The sequence below is a fragment of the Amblyomma americanum genome, chromosome 1 (assembly GCF_052857255.1).
Source record: "Amblyomma americanum isolate KBUSLIRL-KWMA chromosome 1, ASM5285725v1, whole genome shotgun sequence".
NCBI lineage: Eukaryota > Metazoa > Arthropoda > Arachnida > Ixodida > Ixodidae > Amblyomma > Amblyomma americanum.
Window position 1 is genome coordinate 102,788,824 of NC_135497.1, and position 27,238 is coordinate 102,816,061.

The 27,238-nt window shown below is 48.4% G+C and overlaps 1 long non-coding RNA gene across 1 annotated transcript; it reads right to left on the reverse strand.

Annotated features, from left to right (window-relative positions):
- Positions 1–13,311: 13,311 nt before the first annotated feature.
- On the reverse strand, positions 13,312–14,655 carry LOC144134656 (uncharacterized). Its single transcript, XR_013315196.1, has 2 exons — positions 14,530–14,655; positions 13,312–13,812 (listed from the first exon to the last, which is right to left on the reverse strand). It is a non-coding gene; the product is annotated as an uncharacterized LOC144134656 (long non-coding RNA).
- Positions 14,656–27,238: the final 12,583 nt, after the last annotated feature.

A 27,238-nucleotide genomic window follows, 5' to 3' on the forward strand; every position in this document is an offset into this window, starting at 1 on the left:
TCCACTACGCACCTCATTCTTCCTTTCTTTCACTCCCTCCTTTATCCCTTCCCTTATGGCGCGGTTCAGGTGTCCAACGATATATGACACAGATACTGCGCCCCTTCCTTTCCCCAAAAACCATTTATTATTATTATTCTCTCACTTTGGTCTTTTTTGTCGCTAACTACATCATGAATACCCCTAAAGGCGGAGATTGGTGTCTCCCAAACTTTTTTAGCCTCCACGTTTCTGCCCCGTAGGTATCGGCAAGATAAAGCTGTTTTATACTTTTCTCTTGAGGGATATTGGTAAACTGCCATTCATTATGTGCGAGAACCTGTCATATGTGTTCCACCTCATTCCGCATTCTGCCAGTTATTTCACTCGCGATCCGGATCTTCGGTCACTATCTGCTCCAAATGGATGTATTCCCTTACCACTTCCAGCGCCTCATTACCAATCGCAAACTGCTGTTCCCTACTGAGACTGTTTAATATTACTTTAGTTTCCGGCATGGTATTTTAGACCAACCGTTCTATTTTGCCCAAGTCATAGATCATAATTTGCAATTCATCCACTGGGTGACTTAGCAAAGTCATTAGCGAACTGCAGATTACTAAGCTACTCTTCATTAGCACTTATCCCCAACTGTTCCCAATCCATGCCTCAGAATACATCCCGTATCGAGTTTTCCACCCTTCTGAATTTTTTTTGTAAAGGAAATCACGCAGTAACTACCTCACATGTCTCGGTGGACACCCGAACTGCGCCGTAAGGGAAGGGATAAAGGAGTGGATGAAGGACGAAAGAGGCGTCGTGGTGGATGGCTCCGGAATAATTTCGACCACCTGGGAATCTTCAACGTGCACTGATATCGCACAGCACACGGGCGCCTTTTGTGTTTCGCCTCCATCGAAACACGGCCGCCGCGGTCGGGTTCGAACCCGGGTACTCCGTCTTAGTAGACGAGCGCCTTAACCACTGAGCCACCGTGGCGGGCTTCCCACCCTTCCTTGTTGGAATTTTATTGCCGTCTTTATGGAGGACTATTGTGGCTCCAGTATTTTGCATAAGGCTCTTCTGCACCCCAATTCCATGAGGCCTGCATGACTGCTGAGGTTTCGATCGAGTCAAATGCTTTCTTGTAGTCTATGAAGAGTGGGGCTCTTCCACGTCCACTTCCTGTTCTCTTGTTTGTGGGAGAAAATATTCGTGACACGTAATTTTTTTCTTTCTGCTGACTCTACTATCACCCCCAGCTATTCCTAGAGCCGGTGCCATAGTCGCCCACTGCCCATTAGTTAGCCTGCTTCTTGCCTGCATTGGTATTGAAGTCGCCCATCAGTACAGTGTATATGTTTTTACTTGGCATAGGATTGCTCAATAAATCGTTTGACTTCATCGCTAGCCTGATTCTCGCCTACCAGAGTCCCTGTTAGAGCAGTCATGTGATTACGCTATAATGCAGCTCACTCTCCTTAATAAAATCTTTTGACTCTGTTTGTGGTTGATTCTGTATAGGATAGGAAAGGGCGGGGTGCTTATTCACTCTGCGGAAGAAGTGGATATCCTAGCCCATGGAATGCTTTTTTATGTGCATATGAATTTGCACTCACCTCCCAGTTCATTTTAGCTTACAGTTGTGTTGCTGATTGTGAAAGAAGAATCCCGTCATTTTTGCCTCACCTTATCCTGAGCGAAACTGTGATGCGAATTCGTACAGCGTGTCTGCATGCGTCTAGGATTACGAGTATTGGGGCGCGTGGTTTTCAAAAGACAGGGTCATAGGAGTGCCCGTGCTCAAGATGTACTACGACTCAAGATTTTGGTGCGACCCGAAGAAGGTCGACACACGCAGGTACACAAATATTTTTCCCAATTCTTAGCGGTGACTGTATAATAATAGGTTTTTTTGGGGGAAAGGAAATGGCGCACTATCTGTCTCATATATCGTTTGACACCTGAACTAAGGGAAGGGTTAAAGGAGCAAGTGAATGAAAGGTGACTGTATGCCGAACTAGCTTTGTACCATTCGGCTTCTAATGTGACCACAACATTTACCTCAAAGATGTGACTCTTGATGCCGTCTTTAAGCGACCGATTACCTACTGGTATGGCAGCATGACAATATTGTTAGTCGGAGCTACCTTCCAGCACTTAGACCTAAAACAATTAAGTGTTGTACGCAAAACAATTTTCGGCTTAGAGCTCGAGACACTGAGGTAGAGAAATGCTATGGTGGGACGGATAAAATAGGAAAAAAATTGGAGGGACAGTTAAACTTCGCCTTAATTAAGGGTATGAGGCGATATCGTTAATGGGCTAATGCACATGTACGGGGAATTGGTCATTCTCCGCTTTACATTCATAGATCACTGGGAGTCCTCATAGCACTCCTAGCGCAGTGGTGCTGCGGATAAGCGATGCGCCACTGCACTGCGATGGCGGCTGGGATCTGAGTGATCCGGCCGTGTTCCTCTTTCTTAGTAACCTCTCGCGGCCACTCATTGACTGAACTGCCTCCTGCCACGGTGGTCAGTTTGCTAGCAATCCTGTGGGCAAGTTGTGATGACGCCGCAAGACCACGCGGCCTAGATTAGCACACCGATCGCGTCCGCGGCCAGAGCTTTGGGCAGAGGTGGTGAAAAACGTTTATTGATACGAAGGCCTAAAATGAGGGGAAATTACGCAGCAGCATTGCGGGCGGCTTTCAGGCTGCCGGTTGTGGCGTCCTGGCGGTGCCTAGTCGCGACGTCCTTTGCCCGGGTCACCAGCCGAAGTTGGAGATCCGGCTTGGTGCTGGACAAGGCGCCAAACATCAGGCGCGCACGGTTACCGAGGTGCAGGAGCCCAAGCTTCACGCCGCCGGTGAAAGACTGCGAGATCGTGAAGTATGCGCATGCGTAGTGTCAAGTGGGAGAAGATGAAGGAACGCCCAGCGAAATGGAGCGGCGAAAGACTGCTACCGAAACAGCCCCCCCCCCCCTTCCCAATAATTCATCCGGTCATTTTAGACAAAGAGGCATTTGCTCATTAGCTTTCAATACGTGATTGAATGAATAGAACCACGTTTATTCCACATTAGAACGCGCGAAGGCACTGCGGTGGAAGGGGTGGAGGTATTATCAAGGAAATTTGAGGGGGAAATGTGCCTGTTTTGAGCAGCTAGGTTGGGACTGTGCGCCTTTTGTAGCCGTCTCGGAGCCGACCGCCGACGAGTGACGCCTCCAGGTCCTGGAGGAAAACGAGGAGTGCCCGCCAGATCTCAATGATATGATCTGAAGCATGGAATCTGGGCAGGCGCAGGTCCGTGGAGAAAGCCAGGGTCTGGTCAAATATTTAGGAGAATCCCCCAAGGTGGAGTAGATTTGTAATAAGGGAGTAATTGCTCAGTGGCATTCACTCAAGTGCATCCATACAGCTACACAGGAAAGCTGTACAGCTTTCTCAGAAACTTCGCAGTTTAAGAACAATTCGTCCTGGTCCGGGGTTTTCTCTTTTAACCACATGCTATCTAATTGGTTGGTCATACAGATTATAAACACTCTTATCTCCCTTATTCCTTATTTGCAGTACATTCAGCAAACAAACTGCCCGCAGGCAATATATGTGTATGCATGAACGGCTAGTAAATGAACATATCTTGTAATAGTGTTTTCATGAGAGGATGTGCAAATATAAGAAAAATGAGCGGAGAGGCTCTTCGCTCATGGTCGAAGCCATCAGAAAGCAACGTAGACAATTTACTAAAACGCCTATACCACGAGAATCGCGTACCAGATCCCGTTCGTGGGAGTTATGGAAGTCTGGCAGCGTAGTAACAATGCTCTAGTCACAAAAAAATGTGTGCTGCATACTTTTTCGCTATGTCAATGCAATTAAATTAGCTGCCTTTATATGTCGAGCACTCCGCTGTTCGCACTGCTTACGCGATGTATAAGTCCTATTTCAGATATTGTCACCCCCCCCCCCTGCTCTTATTTGGCTGAAGCAATAAATGAAGGTGATGCCTAGATTTATCTTTGGCAAAGGGCATCTTTTGATACCTAATTCAGGAAAACTGGTCTGGGGTCATATCAAATTGTATTATAATATGCACAGCTGCCACTAAAGGGCGCGCGTCTGGGCGATAAGCCATCCTCCTGGGTCATATTACTCGTCGTCGCTCGATGAGGCGGCGGGGTCGTAGTCGTGTCCATGGTCATTTCGATATCTGAATGATATAATTGTTACTCCCACTGTCACTTTTTGGGCTGTAACTTTCTATCCATTTCACGCTTCCATGCCGCCAACTCTGAGCTTCCAGGCGCGACAGCTCAACCGATGCCAACACGGTGCGATGGGAGCAGGCCGCCACGAGACGTGTGACGTCACGTACGCCCCCCGCCTTGGCGGGCAGCAACTGGCGCGCCCGCACAAAACCAACAAAAAAAAGTCATCCGCGTAAAAACACATTAAATAAAGACTGCAACTTTAGATAATAGCACATAATCCAATATGGCGATTAGATAGAAAGTCGCAATTTAATGCAGCATACCTTTAAATTCTGTGATAGTCCTCGTAGGGCTGGTTATGCAGCCTAGCGTGTTGGTACGTTGATGCGAACACGCCGAGCCGCGCGTTTGCTAAGTGGAGGCGCATTGAACATTGGCTATACACAGCTCTTTTTCCTTGTCGCAGGAGGAAGGACGCTGAGCGGACGCTGAGCGGACGTGTTCCGCATGAGCTCCCGCCTTGAGACCGTTTTTCGGTGGAACGCGCTGTGCCTTGGTCTTGCTTTTTGTGGAATCGTCTGCAGGAAGTTGCCCTGTACCTGTGGACACCATATTTTGGCAAGTGTTCCCCCTTTTAGGGGTTTTCTTCACGATTTGTACTCGACCACGGTGCGGCACAATTAGGCCTAATCTATAGGCCGAGCCGACGCCTACGGCGCCGGGCTCCAGGGCCGTGCCTTGTGGTAGTGGGCCTTTGCGAGGCTAAAGATGATGGAGTACTCCGTTGAGGGAGAATCTATAACGCCCGAAGAATTCGAGGCGGGAGAATGGGCCTGGGTTTTGAAGGCGCAAGATCGCTTCAAGAAGACTGTGTACGGGGACCACACCGAGAGTAGGCCTACCGAGAAACAGGCGGGCAGCGACGGGCGCCAGACGCACGGAGCAGCCCAAGTCAAGCGGGGGAAAGCGCCGGTGTGGAAGAAACGGGGACCGTTTCTTCAGATGCCAGCCAAGGATTTCAAGGTTGTGTGCCGGCCCAAGAATTGGGACTTGAGCATAGTGACGCCGAGGGAGCTCGGATATGCTTTGAGAGCGGCAGCGAAGCTGACGAACGCGACTGCGGTGGAAGAAGGCCTGGTGCGGGTCAATGAGAGAAACAACACGATGACGGTGAGCACGCCGTGTATGAATCGTAGTGGGGCATATGCGAATGTCAAGACGCTCAAGCTGGGCGGTCGTGACCTTGCGGTTTCGGCGTACGTGGCGGCGCCGGAGAATTCTGTGCGCGGAGTAATTTACAATGCGTACAACGGATGCCCACTGGCAGAAATTCGCGCAGGATTCTTGAAGAGGAATGAAGACATGGAAATTTTGGATGCCAGACCTTTGGGCAAGTCAAAGGCGATTCAGATCACGTTCGGGGGGAAGCGTGTTCCCCGGCAAGTCATCTATTGGAACTGTCTGTACGCTGTGATCCCATATAGAGAGTTAGTCGAGACCTGCTATAACTGCAGACGAGTGGGACATCGGGCGGACGTTTGCTATCGTCCGAAGACTAATTTGGGTCGCCGCTGCGGGAAAGAACATCCTGCACCACCGGAGGGAGAGTCGCTGACCTGCACGCCGGACTGCATCGTGTGTCATGGGGCGCACAGCACGGGAAGTCGGAACTGCAAGTTTCGCCTAGCCGGTCAGCAGCCGACGGGTCTGCAGCAGAGCAACGAGGACAAGAGCCAAACGGGCAAGGAGGAGCGGCGTTCGAGGCCCAGGAAGCGGTCATCTAGCGGTGCGAGAGGCGATAGCAAGAGCAGGGACCGGTCAGCTTCCCGCCACTGCCCGGACCCGAGCCTGGCAAAGGATGAGGGCAAGGTTCCGGTCATGGAAGAAGCCCAAGTGCCACGAGGAAAAAGGTGAGCTGGCCCAACGCGGGCTCCCAAAATGAGACTGCTCGAGAGAAGGAGCTACAAAGGCAGGTGCTGCAGCAAGCCGCAACTATCAAAAAGATGGAAGCTAGGATAGCAGAGATGGAACGCGTGCTTAAAACCGGCAGAGTAGACAGGGTACAGACGCCGTTGGCCCAAGCCCCACAGCAAGCGGCGCAGGCGAACGCTTCTCGCGTGGACGATAACACAGCTATGGAAGTGGAGAAAGTGGAGAATCGGGGGACGGTCAAAAGGCCACCTCCGGCAGATGAGGGAGCTCGTGCAAAGAGAGTAGCAGAAACTTCGGCGGCGGACACGCCGCAGCCAGTATTTACAGTCACTTGTCTTAAGAGAGACATGCTTACCCTTGCGGAGAGAGTAGGAAAACTGGAAGAAAGACAGGATAGGCTGGATCGCCGGGTCGACAGGATAGAAGCTAGACTAGGCAACATTGAGGAGCGTCTTGACGCCTTCACCAATGACATGCGGGCTTTCCAGACCCAGGTAATGGACATGTTTAAACAGCTAAATGCTATGCTAGAGGTTAGATTGCCTCCCGTAGTCGGCCAAGAACCGATGTTAGTGAACCTAGGGCTTCACCATGGCCCCTCGCCAGCAAATTGAGGTTTGGCAGTGGAACTGCAGGGGCTTCTGTCGCAAGCGGGGGAACCTGCAGTTGCACATACAAAATCTGGATAGTAAGCCGGACATTATAGCTTTGCAGGAGGCTAGCGGCTCGGTGAAATTACCAGGATTTAAGACATTTACACCACAAGAGATTGATCGAGGGGGCGTATTGAGCGTCTTCACGGCCGTGTTAGTCCATCGCAACACCACAGTGATTCAGCATACCATAGATAGCAGCAGGGAGGACTACGTCCTGCTGGAGATTTTGCCCAAAAGAAAGGACGATAAGAGTCTATTTGTTCTTAATGTATACTCTTCTCCAAAAGATAAGGGGGTGGGCCTGCCAGACCTTCTGATAAAGACGCAACGGCTAGCGGCTAGGTCTCAACTCATCGTGGTGGGAGATTTCAATGCGCCTCATCCGGAGTGGGGCTACATCCGAGCCAGCCCGAAGGGAAATAAGCTTTGGCAGGTTGCCCAGGACCTGCGATGGACGATCTTAAACAACCCGCTAGATCATACCAGGATAGGCAACAGCGTAAGCATAGACACCTCTCCAGACCTCACATTTGTGAATGGTATCAGGGATGCACAGTGGGTCAACACGGGACAGCCACTGGGAAGTGATCACTATATCCTTTCCACGATATTTAGTGCTGCTAAGCACAAAGACACGGTGAAAGGAACTCGAGTGACGGACTGGGACCGATTTCGGCAATACAGGAATGACATAGTGAACGGGGAAATCGAGGACTTAGGAGCCTGGATTGACACGCTCAAGCAGGCCGTGAAGAGTACCACAGAAGAGGTTCCGACGGAGGGGGAGGGCTTTACGGCTGACTCTAGATTGTTACACATGTGGGAAGCACATGCGAGTCTCCTTCGGAGGTGGAGGAAACAAAGGCATAATGGTGTCCTCCGTAGGAAAATGGCCAAGCTAGAACGACAAATCGAAGCCTACACATTAGAATTGCAGTGTCAACAGTGGGGGCAGATTTGTGACCGGATGAATGGGCAATTCGGATGCAAAAAAACATGGCAGTTGTTGAGGCACCTTTTAGACCCGGCCGCAACCAAATCTGCGCAAAAGGGGCAAATGGCTAGGCTAGTGCATCGGTATCAAGGCACGATTGGGGAATTCATACATGAACTCCGAAGTCGTTACATAAACAGAGAGGCGGGCGGTTGCTTGCCGGATTACTCGGGAGAGGAAAACCTTGAATTGGATGCAGACTTTACGGTGGCGGAAGTGGAGTTTGCAATGGGCCAGCTTCGTACCACGTCAGCAGCGGGTCCGGACGGGGTTACTAATAAAATGCTGCGGAACCTGGATTTCAAGTCAGTGGGGGCACTCACGAATTTGATGAATAAATATTGGGCGGCCGGGGAGATTCCGCCAGAGTGGAAACATGCTAGGATTACATTTATTCCTAAACCAGGGAAGAAGCTCTGCATTGAGAATCTGCGTCCCATCTCGCTAACGTCGTGCTTGGCCACATTGATGGAGCATGTGGTCTTGAACAGGCTTCAGGGTTATGTAGAGGACAATGAGTTGATACCTGAAACAATGATTGGCTTCAGGGCTAATTTATCGACGCAGGACGTCATGTTACAGCTCAAAAAAGACGTGGTTGATCCTGGGTACGGCACGGGCACCAAGGCTATATTGGGGCTCGACCTCACTAAGGCCTTTGACAATGTTACCCATGAGGCAATATTGAGGAACCTATCAGACATAGGACCGGGGGGTAGAACCTTCCGGTACATCAGATCGTTTCTGGAGGGTAGGACTGCGGAGATTGTAGTCGGAGAAAAGAAATCGGATCCCTTCCCATTGGGGGGCAAGGGGACACCGCAAGGGTCGGTATTATCGCCCTTCCTATTTAATCTCGCCTTGATCAAGATACCACCCAGGCTGCAAGGGATATCGGGACTTAAACATACATTTTATGCGGATGACATTACTCTATGGGTAACAAGAGGCAGTGACGCACAGTTGGAAGAAACTCTACAACAGGCGGTGGATATTGTGGAGGAGCTAGCAGAGGAAGCAGGACTCTCGTGCTCTCAGCCCAAGTCCGAGCTTTTTGTTCTGAGGGATAAACCAAGAGGGATACATGCGAGGCACTATACGCCGCCACCACCTTTAGAGGTGAAAGTGGGGGGAGTACCGGTCGCTGAGGTCCAAACGATCAGGATCCTGGGTATGTATCTGCAGACTAACAGGAAGAATAGCGAGTCCTTGCAAAGGCTTAAAAATACGGTCAATGCTACCGTGCGGCTAATCAGGAGAATCGCCAATCGTAAGAGAGGTGTTAAGGAAAAAGACTTGTGTAAGCTAGTGCAGGCATTTGTGCTCAGTAGAATAGTGTATGCGACGCCTTATTTGAAGTTGGACGCGGCGGAAAAAGGAAAGGTGGAGGCTATGATTAGGCAGGCGTATAAAGCGGCCCTTGGGTTGCCTCAAAATGCGTCTACCGAAAGGCTGCTGGGATTAGGGGTGCACAACACCCCAGAAGAACTACGGGAGGCGCACTTGGTGATGCAGCTCGGTAGGCTTTCAAAAACAAAAGCAGGAAGGGACATATTGGAAAGGATCGGCATTGGAGTTGACGTTCCAGCCGGTGACACGAAAATTCAGATGAGGCGGGAAATGCACAAGGGCTTGTACATAAAACCTTTGCCCAAGAACATGCATCCAATACATCATGAGGACCGCAGGAAGGCAAGAGCCAAAGCTTTACATGCTAAGTACAGGAAGTACAACGGGGCAATCTATGTAGATGTCGCCGAGTATAAGGACAAGGATGCATTTGCAATTGCGGTGGTGGACGGGCGAGGACGCTTGATCGCCTCTGGATCAGTCAAAACCCGCTCCCCAGAAACTGCTGAGGAAGCGGCGATAGCACTAGCTATGACTAGTAGTAATGCTGACCTGATCTTCAGCGATTCAAAAACAGCCATCCGAAATTTGGCGAGGGGCAGAATATCTGTCACAGCGGCGCGGTTGCTGAATCGGGCCACGGAGCGAGGGATTACGGAGACGGAAATTGTCTGGGTACCTGCACACTCTGGGAACCCTGGGAACGAGACGGCTCACATGAATGCTCGAGGTTTCGTCAGCCGAGTAGGTGAGCTGGACGTCCCGGGAAGGTCCACGAGAGATGGGCTGGTATCCTTTCATGACATTACTAATCATTTCAGACTTGAGCGGAGGATTTACCCACCCCCGGACAAGCAATTGGTGAAGGCGCAGGAATGCGTCTGGCGACGATTGCAGACTAGATGTTTCTTCAACCCATACGTATTGAGCAAAATCTACCCGGACATTCAGCCGGAGTGCAAATGGTGTCACGAATTGGCAACCTATGACCACATATTATGGAGCTGTAGCATAGCACCGCCACCGGCGGACATTATGCGTGATCCTTCCCTCGAGCAGTGGGAGGCCGTGTTGGCCAGCTCAGACCCGGTCGTCCAGACCAGGGCCGTGGAGTGGGCCACCCAGGTCGCCGTCAGCCATGGGTTGATGGCCATCTGACACGGAATCGTCCACACATGCTCTCTGACGAAAATAAAGTTTTTCCATCCACCATCCTTGTCGCAGTTGCGTGCCGCTGCACCAACTTCGTCCGAGGAGCACTTAGAGAGGCAGTTGGAGGTCCTCTGCTGCTCTGCGCTTGTAAATCGAGGCGCATAAGGAAAACATGAGGGCACGCAGAACGCATATAGCTGTGCACCCCAAAACATACAGGAAACTCAGCTGGCCTCCTGTTTCACTGCCAATTGCAGGTTTTTTTACTTCCAACATTCAGGCTATTTTTTCAGTCTTCCTCTGGTGATAAAAGTGCACTAGTGGTTCCAAAACAAAACTTATATACTTCAATATCAATCAAACACGTAACCATTATGTACGTTTGTTAGCCCCTGAAATCTGTGGTGTCTTTTCTCCTATTTCATCATAACGCTTTTGCTTGCGAGATTGGCCTGTGGTGGCGATACCTATATTTTAGTTCTTGCTCTTTTCTACCTTACACGAGCTTTGTTTTCAGAGTGGTGATTTTGTGTTTAGAAGCTGGTAATGTATCAATACAAGCCAGCTTCAATTTCTCCTAAGTGTCCCTTTAAGGTAACGGAGTGGATTCCAAGAGAAAGCAAGCTTATAGCAGAGGGCGTTAGTGTGCAACATGCAGTGTCCCGATCTGTATCCAATGTTTTGCATATTTTCATTAAAAAATCTACTTTCAACGCGAATGGGCCTGTAGGTTCAACCAGAGCCAAGCCATTTTTTCATTTACAAATATTTTTGTATGTTGGCCTTCATGTTTCAGTTGTTGTTTTTATAGACCCGAGGGTAATTTTTGTACCACGTTTTAAGAGTGGCTATGGCACATAGGGGACACATCTGAACCACTTTTTTCAGCACTGCTGACACACGAGGTTGTGAATGGTGCTAAAAGTATTCATTTGTTCTTTCGAAGTCACGTGGCCAGAATTCATACACATTTTTATGCAAAACTTATAGCACCCAATAAAAGGTTAAAGGCATCCTAGCCTAAATCAAGAAGAAATTAGCATGAGCAGAGCACGTAATGCGAAGGCAAATTCTAACCAGTGACTCCTTACGGTAAGACAGTGTTCCAAGAAAAGGCGGACAAAACAGAGGGCAGCAGAATATCAGTCATGTGGGCATATAAAATTAGGGAATTTGCAGGGATAAGGTAGCCACAGTGGGCATAGGAGAGGGTTAATTGGACAGATAAAGGAGACTTTAATCCTGCAGTGGGGGTTAGCTGGGCTGACAATAATGATTGTGACTTAGGCCCGGTTTCTAAAATTCTCCTTACCTTACTAAGGGCACTTCACGCACCGTAAGAAGACCTGATGTCACTTCTGAAACGTCCCTTACTAAGGGGCCCCGAGTTAGGGCCTTCTTGGTGCTTCCCCACGCTAAGGGAGCCGGCAAGCTAGCTACCTTCACGTTTCCAAACCCCGCTCCTCTACCTGAACGTGTTTCCCCGCACGGTTTTGCACGCGATACGCAGAGAGGAGGCTATGGCCGAGCCGTGGGACTAGTGCCGTGCGCAGCTAAGATGGCCGCAGTCTACTGACGGTTGGTATCGTCCCGTGGATGTTTTTTTGGCGGGGGGGGGGGTGCTATTTTTGCTGATATTGTGAGAAACATAGCAGGAAGAATGACGACCGTGCGATATCTATATGGAGACAGCTTTGAAAGCTACGCAAGGTTCCTTCGACGCGCACACGACCTTCTCTACGGCAGTGTTAATAAGCCTCCGACGTTGACTCCAGTCCGGCATCTGACTGGCAGGCAGAACCCACCGCTGGACTATAGAGTGAAGCGGAGTTCCTAGCCCCGTATCGTTTTTCAAAGCGAGCAGTTATCGCGATACTGGCAGACCTTCAAATGCATACAAGCAATGATAGCAGAGGAGCGCCGCTACCTGCTCTATTGAAGGTGCTCATCACATTGCGTTTTTAGGGAACAGGTGCCATGCAAACTGCTGTAGGTGAACTTGTGTGTGTGTGTCTCAACCTTCTGTCTGCCGAAGCATCTGAGAGGTGACACAGCTGATCTCGCTGTGTCTTTATCCGAAGTACGTCCGGCTGCCAAACGCCGCCGAAACGAGGTCTGTCATGACCAGGGTCCATGCCATCGGAAGATTCCCCGGGGTTACGGGGTGCATCGATTGCACGCATGCGCCATTAAAAAGCCCCGTTGGAGATGATGCCGAAGTGCTCAAGAACAGAAGAGGAGTCATCTCTATAAACGTGCAGGTGAGTGGCCCTTTCTCGAAACTTGCGAAATTGACAAGAGCACAATTCGAGTTTCTTGCCAATGTGCAAAAAGTCCAGAAGAGCATTTGTTGGTTTGTGGCCATTGCTGTAGAGTCTTGGCTGCATAATTTCTCTTTGCCTGTCTCTGTCCAAGAGTCAAATTTTTGATAACATCAGGGTGTCAGTCATGTACGAGCAGGAGGCAGTAAATGGCATTCTCCTTGGTAACCAAGGATACACTTGTTTGCCCTTCTTGATGACTCCCTTGAGGTACCCTCGAACAACTTCAGAGAAAAGGTAAGGAAGAATTGACTTGGCTGAAGTGATGTGAAACACGCGCAAGGTCATGTTCTGTCATGTTCCTTGCAGGTACAACAGAAGTCATATTAGAAGAATAAATTCCATTGAGCAGGCTTTTGGAGTCTGGAAGAAACGTTTTGCTTTCCTGAGGACAAAGCAGGAAACGCTAACAGAGCGGTCAGCTGCAATAATAATGGCATGTGCAGTACTGCATAACGTTGCTTGTACCTTGCAGGATCCCATCCCTAATGACGATGAGCCAGAGCCTGAAGATGCAAGTGTGGATTTGCCTGAACCCGACTCACTTTTGGGCCCCCAGCATCGAAGGCACCTTATCCAGCGTTGCTTCACTAGTGAAGATGACAGCTATATGGACACTGTGTAGAGGTAAACTGCGAATAATGCTGCATATTACAACCTAATGCCAGTAAGTCAGACAGTGCTGATTTTATAAGACAGATAAACATGACTGTATGAAAATGACTTTATTCAGTATGCTGCATATGGACAGGTTCAGCATTGCCTCCTGCTGCAAGGAGTTCCAGCTTTTTGAGCATACTTTCTCGCTTCAAGTTCTGAGCCTGTTCCTTGGCTTTTAAAACTTGAACCTTCATATTATGCAACCCACTGCGTTTCCACGTTCGTCAGCGTAGCGTTCTTCTTTCAAGGTATGCTCATCGTTGATCATGTTCTGCCTTCTCATGCTGAGTGCGCCTCGGACTGCGCTCATCTTCTGCAGAACGAAGGCGTGCCTCCAGCTCCGTTGACAGCGCTGCGTCAACGGCGGACCACTGCCTCAGATGAAGAGCCTTGCTGGGCTCCTCCGTCTTCTGTATTCTGGCTGCATGAAGCCCTTGTGGCCGTGTCGTCTGTTGATGGCCCACTATGGCTAAGAGGGGGTGCTGGAGAGCTCAGACCAGAACTGTCGAGGAAACCTCCTTGGTCACCTTAGCCTAGGCTCATCACGAATTCTGCAGAAAAGAGTGTTGATAAAACATTTCACTATGTTTTACAACAAAACCAATAAATGACACATAAGAAAAGCAAACTTCATGGCACCTAACTCACATGTTCAGAACAAATGAATGCAGCAATTATGCTAGTGCATGTCTATACTGTACCGCCTTAATGGCACATAATGCATGATGAACTCTCTACAGTGTTTTTTGAACACAATAAGCTCACGCAGCTGTGTTGCAATGGGAGCTTGATAGTGTGCATTCAGAGCAGGCATACGGTGTTTGCCTAGTCACACAGTGTTACTAGCTCTTCATGAAAAAGGAAAGCAGCTGTCTGCATTCCTGGAAGCAGAGTACTATATTGCAGTGGAAGAGTTGGCAAGTTGAGGAAAGTGGCAAAGGAATAGACTATTATTTTTTACATATTCCGCTCATGTGTTGATTGTGCAAACTGTGCCCCACGAAAGGGAAATGTCCATAACAGTCACAGTAGCAACAAAAAATGTAAATATTGATTCCCAACAGAGCACATGTGTGGTCGAGCCGTTTTGTGATAGTTGAGGATGGTAATGTCGAGAAGGGAGGCCAGCAAGCCATTTGCTTATCGATCGCAACTGCACTGGCCGTTAGCAGCAATCGAGCATTCAATACGAAGCAGTGAGGCACGCTAAGGTGGCCGCAGAACCACAAATACGGTGGTAGTCGCAGTAGAAACGATGTTTCGCTTACCACCGTCGCTGTCTTCAGGCTGCGCGTTCCCTAGCACCATGCCGCCAGTAATGTCGGTGACGGTCTGGCTGGCTGGCATGCCGGCTGCGATGGCTTGTTGCTATCGAAGGGATTTGGCACTCGCACCGCCACATGCGGCACGAGTGCCTTGATTCGGGCAAGGCTGTCATCCAATATTTCAGGCGGTGGTCCGCTGCCTGCAAAACTTTATAATATATACTTGCAACTTTCTGAGGGAAGAAAACATTTTCCGGGAGAAGAAATGAGGGAAGAAAAGAATAAAGAAAATTTACCTATGCCCATCACGCTCCTGGTCTGCTGTGCCTTCGCCTTCTTCAGTTATTGTTTGAGATTATCCCATAATTATTTTAGTTTGATTTGCCGTGGGTGCACGTCGGCATGCTGTTATACTGAAGCCACAGCTGCTCCCATGTTTTTGCCTTCGCATTCAGGGAAATAGCATTCTTTTTTTTTGCACTCGATTACGCTGCTGTACCTTTTTACAAAATAGTCAGCAAAACCTTTGCTTCTACACTGAAATACGGCTTCCCTGGCATAGCAAATGCAAGCACAGTACAAAACCAACAAAACGAAGCGAGGTCCAAACTACCAAAAAACCGGCGCTCAGATGCTACCGGAGTTGCCAGCCTCAGTTCGCTTTCTTGCCCAATGCAGCTTTTGAAAAAACTTTAACCTGTTAACAAAACAAATTGAATTTATGCTCAGGTATAGAAGTATAAATGTAAATTTCACGGTGTCGGCAGTTTACCTTGGCAATTAATTGAGAATTTTTTACATTTCTTGAACGTATCCTCGGAACCAGCAGTCACTTCGGTCCTTTTCCTTTGGCGAGGCACTCCTTCCGCAGGGAAGGCGAAAGGAAGCTTTTAGAATTCGTGACGGTCTTCTCGGGTCGCACTACATTTAGGGAGCATAAAGGGCTCCCTGCGGAAGGTAGGAAAATGGTCTAAGGTTAGGAGAGTTTCAGAATTCGGGCTATAGTTTTGCCTCGCCCTTTGTGTATTGCATTTATAGAATTCAGCACACCATTGCTTTACGCCATCCACTGAGAATATTTCTGGACGGGCACTGAACGAGATCATTCCAATTAGTTAGTTAGTTATATTGATTTTAATGGCGCAAAAGCAACTGAGGCTATGATGCGCCAAACACACGGTTAGAGCTTATGTTAAAGGTTACGCTTTTTATATCTAAAGTTTGTATAAAACATTGGCTTCTCTGAGAAATTTAAAAATGCTTCAAAAATCAACCAGTGCTTGATCTCCTAAAAGTAACATGGGATGTAGTGGGATGTATTCATTGTACAATGTTGTGAAATATTTTTTCCTCAGTTGTTCCAGTTTTTTGCATACAATTAAAATGTGGTTTACCGTGAGTTCATCGCCACACATTTCGCAGAGAGGTTTGTCTTTTTTTGCCAGTAAGAAGTTGTGAGTAAGGTGTGTGTGTCCAATGCGTAGTCGACACAAAATAACTTCTATGAAACGCTCCTGATGTGTACATGATCTCCATTCTCCCAAAACAGGTTTTATAGAATGTAGTTTGTTGTTTGTTTGTTCGTCCCATGCAATCTGCCATTTATTCCTGAGTTTACTGTGCAGTAATTTAGAAAAATCCCTCTGTGGTATGTTAACTTGTTTTATATGGCCAATTCTAGCTTGTGCTGCGCAAGCATCTGCTCTCTCATTACCTAAAATTCCAACATGACTAGGGACCCAGCAGAATATAATGTTATGTTTTTGCTTTGTAATTTTAACTATGTTATGTATGATTTTTCCTATTATGGGTTCAGCAGCGTTTGTAGAATGCAGCGCTTTTAGCATACTCAGTGAATCGGTGTAAATGTTGTTATTTTTTATGTTTTGTTTTACTATTTGTTCTACAGCTACAAAGATGGCATAACACTCCGCAGTAAATACCGATACATACTGTGGCAATCGTATCATTTTTTCATTTGTTCCTTGAATTACTGCACTTCCGACATGACTTTCTGTTTTTGAGCCATCAGTGTAAAATTCAGTTTAAGTCATATTTTTCTTGTAGTGCAAAGAACTCTTGTAGTATGTGCTCGTGCGGTATTTTCTCTTTTTTTACGTGTGTCAGTGTGAAGTCACACACGGAAGGAAGGCTGTACCATGGTGGTAGATATTCATGTCTTTGTGCAATATTAGGTAGGGCGTCCAGCACTGCTAAGTCTTCACATTTATCTTCAAAGCGCATTATTAGTGGTCTGATAAAATGTGGTTTATTATTGAATAATCTCCTAGATGGGCACTTGGTAACAATGGGATAGCAGAGATGTTTAGGGAGAGAACGGGTTTTTAGGATGTACGTGCATGTTAGTGTGACTCTTCTATCCTCTAGTGTGGGCTCATTAGCTTCAACGTAAAGACTACTTACCGGGTATGTTCTATATGCTCCAGTTGATAGGCGCAAACCAAGATTATGAACAAGGTCCAGTCGTTTCAAGTAGGATGCTCTTGCCGAACCATATACCACGCACCCGTAGTCCAGCTTGGAGCGCACCAAGGAGCGATATATTTGCAATAGGCATGCTCTATCGGACCCCCACCGTTTTCGCGAGAGTACCTTTAATATATTGAGGGCTTGGGATGCTTTCTTTTTCAGGTTGTTAATGTGTGACAGAAATGTAAGCTTCTTGTCAAAAGTGACGCCTAAAAATTTATGTTCCTGTTTGACTGGCAGTGTGGTTTGATTCAAGCACAGATTGGGATCTACCTGTAGGCCTCGTTGTAATGAGAACAAAACAGCTACTGTTTTTTGAGGGGAGAACTTGAATCCATTTTTCTCTGCCCAAGCAGCCAGTTTGGTTAGTGTGATTTGTATTTGTCTCTCGCAGGACAGTATGTTGGAAGAAGTGTATGCTATCTGTATGTCATCTACATAAACTGAATACATTACGGACTTAGGGATTACTTTGGCCAAAGAATTCATTTTTACTATAAAGAGTGTCGTACTTAAAATGCATCCCTGGGGTACGCCATTCTCTTGGGTGAATGTCATTGATAGAGTTGCTCCCAGACGGACTCTGAATGTGCGGTTAGTCAGGAAGTCGTTCAAGCAGTTCAGCATCCTGCCGCGGATCCCTAGCTCTGCTAGGTCATGGAGGATGCCGAACTTCCACGCGGTATCATAGGCCTTCTCCAAATCGAAGAAGACCCCGATACAGTGCTGTTTGTGGATGAACGCCTCCCGGATGGTGTTTTCGAAAGATTTAGCGATGCAGCTGGTGAGGGCTATCGGTCTGTAATTGTTAGGACTTGTTGGTTGTTTTCCGGGTTTCAGAAAAGGTACTATTATTGCTTTCCTCCACTCCTCAGGTATATTTCCAGTTGTCCATATTTTGTTAAAGAATTTCAACAATGCCTGCACGGCAGCCTCAGAGAGATGGGCAAGCATAGCGTAATGCACATTATCTGGGCATGTTGCTGTCTTTTTACCAGAAGATAATGCCTTAATCAATTCCTGGAGTGTGATGGGTTGATCGTAGTCCTCGTTCATACCTGCTGCAAATGGAAGTTTTTGTTTTTCTGCTATTGCTTTGTACTTCTGGAACGTGTTTGTGTAATTGGACGAACTGGAAACTTCAGCAAAATGCTCACCTAGTATGTTGGCCTGTTCTTCTAATGATGTTTGTGTCCCGGGTGTAGTCAGTAGAGGGAGTGTGAAAGAGGTAGGGTCACTACTGAATCTTCGAACCTTTTCCCACATTTTTTTTTGAGGTTATTGAGCAGTTTATTGAGGACACATATTTCTGCCACGAGGATTTCTCGGCATTTCTCCGAACGAATCGCGCTCTGGCCTTGGCCCTCTTAAAGACAATCAAGTTCTCCGCTGTGGGATACCGACGCAGAGAGCCCCAAGCTTTATTTTGTTGTTTTTTTGCCAATGTGCATTCTTGTGTCCACCATACTTTATGTTTTTTGTGTACGAGTCCTGTTGTTTGTGGTATGGCTAGTGTAGCGGCCGATATTATGCATGTAGTAAGCCTTTCGTTAATTTCGTCGATGGTGAGGTCTTCACAAAATTCTTTTTCTAGTGTGGCATTAGCTGTAAAAAGTGACCAGTCGGCGAGGTGAAGTTTCCAGCGCCGTGGTCTTGTGGGGATGACTGCAGTAGACAATGAGAGGCTGATGATAATAGGTAGGTGATCACTTCCCAGAGGGTCATTTAAAACATCCCATTTAAAATCGGTAAAAAGCGATGGTGATGCGAAAGCTAAATCGAGAAAGCTCATTTTTGCCGAGCTTGGGCAACAATAAGTTGCTTTTCCTGTATTTAAAAGACAGATGTTATTTGAGAGGATAAAATCTTCGATTGTTTGCCCCCTAGAGTCGCAGCGCTCGCTTCCCCAAAAAGGGGAGTGAGCGTTAAAATCCCCAACTACCAGATATGGCTCTGGAAGTTAATCTATCAATTCTTCTAGATCATGGACTGTTAATGTAAAATGTGGAGGAATGTATACGGAACAGATTGTTAGTGTTTTATAGCTGACGATGCTGACTGCAACCGCCTCAAGTTTTGTATTGAGCTTGATTTCTCGAGCAGGGACGCCGCTTTGGACGACAATTGCGACGCCTCCTGAGAGTCGATTTGCCTGCTCGCGATCGCGTCTAAAAGTTTGATAATGTTTCAGGATATGTACATGTTGTGGACCAAGATTGGTCTCCTGAAGACATAAAACTATGGGTAACATTGACCCTAAAATATGTGTTATGTCAATATAATTCCGCATAAGTCCTCTGCAATTCCATTGAATTAAAAATGCCATGCTTGTGTTTTTGAGAGAAAATGAAAGGGGATTTACTTATGTGGTGGGCCCGTTATGAGGGGCCTGTCTTTTTTTCGCTCACGAGAGCTGTTCCGCCGCTGTAATGGAGGCGGAGTGGGTGTTGTATCCATCACCTCAACAGAGGTGCTGGAGGACCGCGCAGTCGCGGTTGTGTTAGTTTCAGGTTTCTCCCGACGGGGGGAGGTCCTGCGGGATGCCGACCCATGGACCGGCGGTCCCTGCTTTGGCAGTGACAGGGCAGCTTTCGCTGACCCTGCCTGGGGCGTGGATGGCCCTGCCATAGGCTCGGTGGGAGCGGCCTTGGCAGGTGCCGGAGTGCTGTGTGGTGCTACGCCCCTGAGCACCACATCAGCGAAGTTTTGTTTTGCTGTGAAGGAGAATGTGTTTGTTAGCGCAATACGCCTTCTCGCTTCTTTGAAAGAAATGTTTTCTTTTGTCTTTATGGTGATTATCTCTTTTTCTTTTTTCCAGGACGGACACGCCCTGGAGTATGCAGCATGTTCTCCTTCACAGTTTGCACAGCACAGGGCTGCGTCACATACATCAGACTGGTGATCGTTCGAGGCACATTTTGCGCAAGTTTTACGACCGCGGCAGCTCTGTGAGCCGTGGCCGAACCTTTGGCAGTTGAAACACCTGCGAGGGTTTGGTATGTATGGTCTTACATTGATTTTCAAATATCCCACGTCGATTGTGTCGGGCAGGGTGCTGGTGTTGAACGTCAGGATCATGTGTTTTGTGTCTATTTCCTTGTTGTCCTTCCGGATTTTGATTCGGTGGACATCTATGACGTCTTGGTCGATGAGCCCTTCGAGCATTTCTTTTTCAGTTATGTGAAGAAAATCATTTTCCGATATTACGCCTCGGACAGTGTTTAGTGAGCGATGAGGAGACACGGAGACCGGGATTTCCCCTATGGACGTTAGGTTGGAGAGCTTAGAATGCTGGACATTGTCACACAGTTCGAGCAATAAGTCGCCGCTGGCCATTTTTGACAGCTTATAGCCAATGCCCAGGGTTTCAGTCAAGCACTTTGACACAAGGAAGGGGGATATTATTCTTGCCTGTTTATCTTGTTGTTCACTGTGGATCACATGATATTTGGGGAAAGTTACTTTTCTTTTTTAAAAGAAGTTGTCTGCCTCGTTCCGCCCTCTTTTGAGAGAGCGATCAGGTTTTGAAAGTTGGGGAGCCATAAAAAAACTTTGTTTTTCGGTCATGGTGCCAGCCACCCACCACGGAGTCCAACAAGGGGACGGGACAAGTCCTGCCCACGCCAGCTGTACACCTCCACTATAACCAAATATGACGCAACTCAGGGTAGTTGGTCACACAAGGTTAACCCTCGCCACCAGGAAAAAAGGAAAAACCAAGAAGCGAGTAGGATATAGGAGAGTTGTGAGACAGAGAAAGGAAAGTTAAAGATGAAGAGGAGGATAGGAAAAGGCGACTGCCGATTCCCCCCGGTCGGGTCAGGCCGGAGGTGCCGTCTGCAGGAAGCTGGGGCCAAAGTGGTGTGTTGCCTCCGCCAAGGGGCCTTAAGGGTCCAAACGCTCGGCATCGGCTCAACCACCAGGATCCCCTTTTCCCCGGACACGGCGATGCCACGCACGGCGAGGCGCGGGTGCTCGGGTCCGTGGTGATGCACAGTTCACCATCATCCCCTTGCGGGGATGTCCCTGCGGATGCTCGGGAACCCGCGGTGTCGCCACTCACCATCGCGACGCCTGCAAGCTGCAGGCGCCCCCCTGCGGGGTCTGACAAACGATCTTGTTCACAGGTGTTTCAAGAAGAGTACGTTTCGTATTTGGAACTCTACCCTGACGAGTCGGCCAGACTGTCCCGAGCGATCTTGGAACCAGGGGCCAGATCCAGCGACGTTTCCGTTCGGCAACTGGTTCCTTTCGTCGCTTCTAATTGGCCGGCCGCCGTCATGCCGGCGTGACGCATGACTTCCGGAGGAGGGTCTGCGTTTTCCGTTTACGTCCCGGGGCGGGGCCACGAAACCGAAAGGGTCCGTTTTAGCGGCCGAGACAGGGGTTGAATTCGATTCATCTGTGGTTCACTGCACAGCCTGCACCAGTTCATGGTACACTGCACCAAGCCCTCGATTCCCAGCGCCGTCTGCACCGCCGCCCGCAATTTATTTGTGTGCAGCTTTAATTTGGTGCCGTTTTGTGCAAGGAAGCGCGGCACCAGCTTCCAAGGCGGTGCAAAAAAGAAGTGCACGTGCAGACGGCTTTCAGCAGACGACGCGCATACGACGCATGTGTTAGCCCGTGAATATTGAACAAGAATTGAGGGACGTTTTCGCTGTAGTCGACGGGTTCGATGTCATTCTGCGAGAAAATGGAGCTGAAACCTACGCGACAGTTGGCAAATTTCTGCGTTTTGTGCAGTAGCTGCTATGTTAATTGTGACAGGCTGCCCGTGTGCGTGTGAGTTCACACGAAACTTACGACGGTGTGTGGGATGTTAGCAAACTGCGGGCAGGGCGAATCCGAGCGTGTTTTGCTACAACCGGCACCGGTACCTGTGCCTCCTGCGCGTTAAGCGTGCATGCATATGCTGCCGATTTGACGCTGCCTGGCCATTCTGCTGCGGCTACGGGGATGCCGGGGATAGCGCTAAGCAGCTGTGAAGGCTTCTGGTACTGCTGAAGGACTGTTTTTTTATCACTGCTTATAAAGAGCTAAATTAGCGAGGCGGGTTCTCGGCGGTGATTTCCAGGCGGCCTCCCATAGGCGTCGGGAAATATGCAGAGGCCTTGAATTCAAGCGTGACGAAAAATCTTCGAGCGTCTTTCTGAGTGTCTGAAGAGCCTTGCAAATTTGTGATTGAAATGGCTTGCGACCACGCTTTTACAGCACTTCGGAATTCGACTGCCGTCGGCCCAAGCAAGTGAGTAGCGGCATGAAAACACGGAGTCGGTTTCCTCGTATTCACTGTGGGAAGAGTAGAACTACTCCGTAACAAGAACTATGCGATGTCGTCGTCGTCGACCATGGCCAACTCCATGGCCGACTCAAGCCTCGTTAGGCATGGAAGCGAATGCACACAAAAAATGCACGCAAGAACTGAACACCTCCACGGTGAGCAGACAAAAAAACCTGCCTGCACGAGCTCGATTGAAAACGGTCGCACATACGAGGCGTGGCGCTGGTGACGCGCTGCACCTGCACCACGGAATTTGTTCTGCACCGCACTGGCACCAGCGGCACTTTCTCAGAATTGGTGCCGTGAACCAGCAATGAATCGAATGCAGCTAGGAACCGTGGACGGAAGGTTCGTTTCGGCGCGAACCGGGAGTTCTGCTTGTCAACAAACATGGCGGCACCCATGACGGCGTTCATCTTCGCGGCACTTTGCGGCTGCAATCGACAAAGGCAGCATGAAGAGCCGGACGATGCATTTGCCACGCCGGTGGATTTTCGCCGACACTTTCGGCTGACCAAGGCACTCGCACGCAGGCTGTGTGCTGATCTGGAAGGAGAGATTGGGACGGAGGGGTCGACCGGCCAGACAACAGAAGCGAAAGTGCTCTGTGCGCTTCGCTTCTTTGCGACAGGGAGCTACCAGACATATGTCGGCAGCAAGGTCACCATTCGGCTCCCGCAATCCTCGGTCAGCCGCAGCCTTCACGCTGTGGCCATCACCCGCGTTGGCAAGCGCAAAGGGTGGGTGTCCTTTCCTTCGACTACAGCGCATGCCGTGGCTGACTTCTTGGAGCGCGGCCGGACCCCCGGGGTTGTCGGCTGTGTCGATGGGACGCTGATTGCTATCAGCGCTCCGAGGGGCCTTAACCCGGGCGAAACTCGGAGTTTCATGACCATCAAGGGCTACTATGCCCTCTACACGATGCTGGCGAGTGCTGTTCACGTCTGCATTCATACATGCGTCCAGAATGGTATTCGAGATTCGCAAGTAGCAACAGCCCGCGTGGCCTCCATGCATACGAATGCTTTAAGTTCCCATTGTTTGCGTACATAAGCAGTAATTGCGTAGCAGGGAATGATAGTAGACATATACTGTGCTACGAATTTAACGTATATGTTTAACCTATCGCCTATCGCGGCGAAAGAAATCATTTATACTGAGTGCTGTGCATAAATCTCTCAATATCACATACTGCAAGAATATTTACATTTTTTGTTTCATTCTGCATAGGAATATGTTGTCTGCAGCTATAAACCAGAGAACACCCAGGTAGCGTGTTCTAATTAAATTAGTATCGGCAATATCTGTCATTGTGCACTCAGGAAGGCTAGTGCATGCATCATTTGCTATTGAAGCAGTTATCACCTCTTTACAGCATTGCACGGGGAAGCTTTCAGTGAACAGCTTGCTTCACAAGGTGGACCTGACAGTACACTGCATTATACGTAAATTGCAGTGCACATTATAGGCGGTTTTTCGGAGGTAGTAATCATCTCCTGCATGTGTTGATCTTCATGCTATTTTGTAAATTTTTGCAGGTCTCCAATGCCAATAACAAAATCCTGGCCATTGACCTGCGTTGAACAGGCTTAAGCCAAAACTCATTTGGCTGGAAGTACTCTACGCTTCGCCATCGGATCTCTGAGGAGGGGCTGCTTGGTCAGTCTTTACGTGACACAGGCAACCACAGATATTAAGCATGCCCCTTTTTCTTTCTGCAGGGGATAGCGGCTGCTCACTGAAGCCATGGCTAATGACTCTCTTGGCGGGGCATCCCGGTCTACAAACACCTGAAGGGCAGTACAACCACGCTCATTCCTCAATGAGGTCTGTTGTGGAGCGCTGTATTGGGGTGCTGAAAAGCATGTTTCGATGCCTGTAACGGTACCGAACTCTACATTACAGCCCCAAGCGTGCTGCTACCATAATAGCAGCATGCGCAGCGTTCCACAACTTGTGCCTGGAAGAGGGTGGTGCAGTTGACAGCTCGTGGAGCAGCAATGACGACCATAGCCGCTCAGGTGACTAGCAGGAAGACGGCACTGCTGCGCAAGGTGTGCAGCCACCATCTTCTAGCTGCTCAACCCTTGTGAAAGGAAAGGAGGTGTGCAGCCACCTCGTGCACCTCTTTTCTCTGACGCGTGCCCAGTACACTGCACATCTCAGGCGCGTACGTCGGCAGTTAACGAGGCAACTGGCCAGGCAGCGACGGCACCCGTCACACTAATGCCTACAGCAGTTTAGATGACAGTATTTAATAATTACAGCGTAATGGACAAGACACAGAAGAAAACATACAACACAGTGCTGTGTTGTATCCTTTCTCCAGTGTCTAGATGATCACACTGTAATTATGGAATACGATCACCGACACGCCAAACATCTTGTCTTATCTTGTCTTGAGATGACATTTTATTTTTAGCCTCATCTTAATCCAGTAAAGAGAAAGTTATGTCTTCCCAATAGGTAAGATTTTAATTTGTAAAGCCATTTGCTATAATCTAACAAAATATGGGTCAATAATAGTTTCTATTAGTCTAATTAATTATTCAGAAATGCTAGCACAACTTAAATGGACGAGGTATGCTGTGCTATGGGGGTTTAATGAGCTGAGGCTGCACATGGGCTATGTGAGACATTGCATTGGAGTGCCCCAAATTAATTTTGACATACTAGAATTTTTAATGTACTACACTCACACCGCACATTGCCATCATAATAAGCCTGACTATGCCCACTGCAGGGCAAAGGCCCCTCTCATATTTCTCCAATTAATCCGATCTTGTGCCAGCTGCTGCCACTTTAACCCTGCAAACTTCCTAATCTCATCCGCCCACGTAGCCCTGTGCCTCCCCCTGCTACGCTTGTCTTCTCTTGGAATTCACTCTGTTACTCTTAACGATCATTTGTTACCTTAACAAAATCGCACAGTACACAGTTATCAGTATACGGTTGGCATAATGCTGCAAACACGGGCTTAAGGTGTTACTAAAATTTTTCTAAGACCTGAAACCCGGGCACCATGATCGCCTTCAGGTCTTAGAAGTTTTAGTAAAAGCATGGTAATTTGTGCACAAAAAAGAATTACACAAGAAAAAGAGCACGACATGACAAGCACAACTAACAACTGATTTTATTCGGTGGTTGACACCTCCGAATATGAAGTGATTGAAGCAGCAATGGTGAAATTAGTTAACAACACTTTTTCTCTTCAGTTCTTTGTTTTGTTTTAAGTAGACTAGTCAAATGTAACCGTTTTTTCCATATCCTGTCACCTTTTTCCCCCTTTCACCTCGATATGCCCATAGTCACTGTAGTACTTGATTCACCACGTGTGCCATACTCGGGCACGGTCATGCAAGCGAGCTGAAGGCTTAGGCTGGCCTATTTGTGTTGTAATGCATTTTTTGGCGATAATAAACATCATTATTACATCCTTTGTCACTACAAATCATTCTTTATTCTGATTATGTGTGCTTGTATTCTTTTTTGCCTCTCTATATATTGCCATATTAATCTTGCTGCTGTTACAATCTAAAATGTTATGGGACCCAGAAGCTTGTCAAGCTCAAGCTCGTCCGAGGATTTCGTCAGCATCCTCTATCGGTTGTGGCAGAAATAAAGGTGCCTGAAAACAAAACACCTTAATTCTACCACAATCCTTGTGGTTGTTTATTATGTGCAAATGACTCACTGTCAATATAGCCTTCTTAAGCACCGTTGAAGTAAAAATGCTGAATGTGCGTAACCAAAAAAATACTTTCTTATACTGAACTGTTCAATTTATAGGGAAATGCTGCCCAACTACAATTCCGTTATGTAGAGATGGTAGCTTTGATGACCTTTGTATTCAGAAAAATCACAGCAGAAGTTGTACTGTCACGGTAAAAGGTCACTACGTGAAGCTGCAGCCTTATAAAACTGGCTGGCAGTCCATGACAAGACGCATGGCTGCCAGCAGTTGGAATATGTCACAGTTACCATGATTCCAGTCATTTAGCAACCTATGCAAAGTACACTTTGTGAATTCTGTGAAACAAAAATAATGTACGCAGCCATGCAATAATGAAGCAGTGCAAACAAGGCAACTATGAGACACACGGAAAATGCAGCTGGATGCACTGCGGTAGCGAACATAGGTGTCGTGCGCGGCTGGATTGGACACATCCGGAGCCCCAAGTAATCACGTACGGAACGCCGCCTGTATGTGGACAAGAGTGCGTACGCTGTGATCCATTTCCTTTTGACTCCACATGGAACTAACGAGTCAAGCGGACGGCGACGGAGGGGAGTTCGGGGTGCGCAGGCGACCCAGCTTGGCCGGGCCCCATTGTTCGCAGCCCCGCTCCGAGAAGCAGCAACGAAGGCGCGTCGCCTTTCATCCCTACCGCGGCGACGCTGCCCAAGGCCATTACCCGGGCGGCGGTCGTTCAGTGTATGGCTGGGAGGAAATTTTGAAGACGCGTTCCTCATGTTCACTGTGAGCGCTTATCAGCTCCATATGACTGCCAGGCACTTCCTGTACACGTGGGGCATCAGGAAGAATTGGGGAGCGATGGCGCCTTAAGTGGCACGGCTTTCGACAATCTGTGCGGCCCTCGCATGCTCTTTAAGCGAGTAATCATGCCGCCCCGCGGGGGAGGATGGAGTGATCCGAGAGGGGAATTGTTAGTATTCGTGACAATGACCTGTCCCCTCTCCCCAATCTTTGATTGGGCGTGTTTTACGCTCCTCTGTCTCTTTTTCAATGTGTTTTCCTCTCCCATGTGTTTTATTGGATGTGTTTTCCTTTCCCCGGTCCTTGATTGGATGCGTGCTTGTGTTTGGCCTAATTGGTTGGTGTCCCCACTGAGGGCGGGGGCTTAGGGATTAAAAGAAGACGTTTTGGTGGGACCGGGGGTTGATTTCGTCTGGTCACTCTGCGGATCAATCACTATG